This window comes from Mustela nivalis (assembly GCF_964662115.1).
Source record: "Mustela nivalis genome assembly, chromosome: 2".
NCBI classification, from domain to species: domain Eukaryota; kingdom Metazoa; phylum Chordata; class Mammalia; order Carnivora; family Mustelidae; genus Mustela; species Mustela nivalis.
The window spans coordinates 65736101-65740368 of NC_139021.1; the positions used below are offsets into that span (position 1 = coordinate 65736101).

The 4268-nt window shown below is 42.5% G+C and overlaps 1 pseudogene across 1 annotated transcript; it reads right to left on the reverse strand.

Moving 5' to 3' along the window:
• Positions 1-507: 507 nt before the first annotated feature.
• On the reverse strand, positions 508-2886 carry LOC309859967 (vasculin-like protein 1 pseudogene; annotated as a pseudogene). Its single transcript has one exon. The product of its transcript is annotated as a vasculin-like protein 1 pseudogene (transcript).
• Positions 2887-4268: the final 1382 nt, after the last annotated feature.

Here is a 4268-nt window from a genome sequence, read left to right on the forward strand (position 1 = left end):
ACACTAGGGACCTTGTGATGCTCCTAGAAGTTTCCACAATCAGCAGATTCCACCCAAGCTGAAACTGGTGTGGGCTGCTCCCCTCTACAGAAATGGTCTGCCACCAGGAAGTGAGGGGTGTCCTGGGCTAGAGGTACAATGTTTAGAGATCCTGCTGCTCTCGGGAAATGTGCTACAGAAAAACAAGCACAGCACAGAGAAGAGGGTCAAAACTCTGGTTTTGGCACTTAACAGTCCTTAAGACCTTAAGGAGGCCATGCAACTTCTTACTGCTTCAGTTTCTTAATCCATGAAAAGGATTTAGAGACATACCACCTCCTTTATGGAGTTGTGTTGAATGTTGAAGGGGCAGTAAGTGAAATAAAGGACCTGATCCTTAGTAGAGCCTCAGGAAAAGTAAATTCTTTTTTAAAAAGTAAAATACTTTTAAATTCCCTTCCCTTTTAGTTCCTAAGAGAAAAACATCCAGTCCCACCATTTAATAAGGATTTAGATTTTTTTTTCCAAACTGATGCAAAATATTTATTCCAAGTTAGTTATTTTATGCAGTAGTTTTCCCCTTCAACAGACTTGTGATAACCACATCTTTTAAATCTGTAAATAATGTTATCAAAATAATCTTAATCTTTGAAATCTCACAAAAATTTATATTTTACAATCCACCCTGAATATCAAGGCTGCAAGAATAACACAACATTTCCTATATCCAAATATTTTACAGCTGTACCCAAAAAAAGGGAAAAAAAAGAAAAGAAAAGAAGAAAACCATGTATGCTTGGTTAAGGGCTAACGTTACCCGAGCAGCCAAAAATAAAATAAAATATCCAAATTATTAGCATTAATTTAATACAATTATAACTTTAATAGTCACTTTGTCATTGACAATGATTGCTTGAGCACAGGGGTGAGTGCCCCAAGGGTTGGTGGTAGAAGCTGTTGATGCAGACCGGCGTCTCCTCTCTGCACTGCCAGCTCCCACCTGTGCGTCGCCTCATAGATACTGTGTCTGTGTGTGTGTGTGTATTTAAAAAATCTTTCCCATCACACAAACTTCTATTAAGCAGATAACAGGGAAGAACAACAAAAGCTAAACAAGCCAATTGCTCTCTCTTTGGGATATGACTATTTTCCCTTGTGCATGAAGTATTCAACATAAGAAAAGGAAAAGAATGATTTCTTCTGTATACTCCCTAAACACACAAGCTGAGTTTACTGGGTCAGATTTTTGAGGACTTATATGCCTACTTCCAGGCATCGTCATCTGATGTTTCACTGCTACTGGTTTCCGTGTCCGAATCCTCAAACTCTGCTTTACGAGTGCTTCTCCAAGGGGAGAACAGGCCGGAACCACGGCTCTGCAAAAAGCCGTTCTTCCCAAAGCCATTTCTTCTCAGCTGTTCCGTCTTCATGTGGAACTCTCTGAGCTCATCCTCTGTGAGGGGGAGGCAATTCTCATCATTTTCAGGATATTCCTGCCATCCCATTGCTTTCAATAATCGATGCTCTGCTTCCAGAGAGTGTGAGAGGACCTCCCCTTCCTCCTCTGCAGGGAGAGTAAGACCATTCTGATGACAGCCTTCCTCTCCGTTTTCCTTTGGTTCAGGTGTGCTGTTGTCCTCCAAATCCTCCAGCTTGTCACAGTCTCTGTTCTCTGAGAAGTCTCCATTCCGGTCGTCCTTTAGAGTCTTCAGGAACTCACTCTTCCTGTCGGTAGTTCGGCGGGTGAGCTTGGTCAGGCGAGAGGAGCTGATCTCAATCGGAGGAGTAGTGCTGGAGGGACTCTCTTTAGGAGAGCTTAAAACTGCCCCCAGCCAGTACTACTGGTTTGGTAACAGAGATCGGACTGGAAAAAGCAGACTCCCAGCTAGAGGAAAGGGATCCTGATTTGTGTTCCATTCTGTTAGCTTTCCATGCACTGGGCTTGGAAGGAGGTGGTGCAGGCTTAGGAACCAGGTTCTTATAGACACTTGGAACCATGGTTGATTTGTTCCCATTTGCATGGTGAGATCCTGGTGAGGTGAATGCAGCAGAGAAGGCAGCAGAAGGATCTTCTTTGGAAACTTTTTTGATGACTAGCATTTTGGAGGGTTGCTTGGCACTAGGTGGGTTTTCCCACACTCCAGAAGGGGTCCCAATAGGTCTGCATGGCTGATTCTGTTTGCCAGCTTCTGGATTCAAAGAAGGAAAATCTTCCTCTTCAAATTGTAATTTTTCCACCTTGTCTTCTTTCTTTTCTTCCCTAATCTCTGTAGGTGGCTTTTCTTGAAAGGCACAGCCTTTCCGGGAATGGAAGCTGCCAATCCAGTGGCGATGGTTCCCTGTGCCACCCCCACTATGCTGGCTCATGCCATCATGACCTCGGGAAGAGCCATGCCAACCAGATAGGTTCCCTGTGATTCCAGCATATACTTCCTTAGAGACACCAGAGTCCACAGAGTCGTGGCGCAACAGGGAGGGCTGGTGCCAGGAATCTCCTGCAGTTCGCAGAGGTCCATTGTTAAAAAAGCCATCAGAGGAATTATGTCAACGACGGCTTACTCCAAACCTACGATCTCCTCGGGGTAGGTGCTCTCCGTGTTTTTCGAAGGTGGCTGTAGGTGACTTAGCTGACTGTGGTGTTGAGAAATTTAGCCAAGCAGGAAAAAAGTCATGCTGCGCCATTTAGGTCCAGTGTCTCTTTTCAGCAAGGTGAGGCATCCAACCTCATGGCCAGGATCCCAGAGTGTAACCTCTGTGGTCCTGTTTCCCGAACTCCTTGAGTCTGCCAGCTGGATTTCCTACGAGGTTCTCTTGTTAAAAGGGTGCTTAAATGGGCTGGCCAGCAGCACGCCTTGTGATAAAGCACAAGGAAGCCAGGCTCTGTCTGTATCTCTGTATCACTTTTTCAAGTCTCCTCAATTGCTCATCTTAAACTATCTAGTTCCTGACACGTTTCCAAAAAGGGGAAGGGGAAAGGGGAAGGTGAACATAAAAAGTATTTGTTACATTTAAAAAAATGGGGGGAAGGGGAAAGAGCTATGTCTATGTTCACCTCATTCAACTTCCTTGAGTGATGGCACTATGATGCTGTTAAAATATATAATACATGGACATTTGCACATTGAGTGCAAACACTGTTCATAACAAGGTCATAACTGGAAAGAGGTAAACTCATGTGTGGGCGAATGCCATCAAAGCCACAGATCAAAAATATAGCATTAGAGAGCAATAAAAGATCTTCTGAGCAGTCAATTCCAGCGGCAAAACATCCACATAACAAAGCCCTTAATTTATAAATCTCATTATTCCTACAGAGCTGCTAAAAAGTGTGCGGATATGTATTTATATCTGTTTTATTCTTCAGAATCTAAGGGACATAGGAAATCTGGTTTGTTTTTAATCAGACAGGAACTTAGTATGTTTTCCTCCAAAGAATAGCAGCTTTCAAGGCAAATTTCTTGGGTTATATAAAGCTCCCAAATGTATCTTCTATTTCTTTGGTTTTCACTATTTAAATTCACAGCAAAATTAAAACAAGTAGAAATAAAGAAGTCAAGGAGTAAACAGTTCCAAAGTGAGGTCGTCTTCTCTTCAGTCTTCTCTATTTCACTTGTTCCGCCTCCTCCTGAAGACTGAATTGAACTGGAAGGTGATACGAGGAGTCTTCTACTGCTTTAGTAGAGCAGTCATTTATTATTTTGGATCCATTTCCATCATTATTCAATCACTTAAAAGGCCACAGGAATCTATCACCGGCAGCAGTGGGGCTACAGCTAGGGGCCAGAGGCAGCGTCTAAGGGCGCGTCCCCAGCTTCCTGATCCCACAGAGGTGGAGAGCCCACAACCATAACAAAGCTCTTCCCCAAGATTTAGATTTTTTTTAAAAAAAGTGTTTCTCACTGAGGAAAAATGGGAATTTTTCATCACAAGTCCTTCTGGGCATCAGACTTAGCAGGTCCTCAAATTTTATCCAAGATCTCACAGTCATGAAGAAAAAAAGTGCATGAAACTCCTTTTACTCTGTAATTATTTTCTTCCCTTGCTTCACTTTTATGAAGTTTGACATATAAGGCAATCAGTGCCTCCACATGCTCCCATAAAAAAATCAAAAGAAATTATGTAGATAGATGTGTTTGTGACTTATATGTACACAAACTTGCATTATTTGAATTTTTTGGCAGGAAGTAAATATTTGAAACCATGTGCTGAAATGGAAATCCAAAAGGACTATTTTAGCAATGAGATGTTCATTTTATTAGGTCCAGCAAATGATAGCCTGGAAGAGGTCA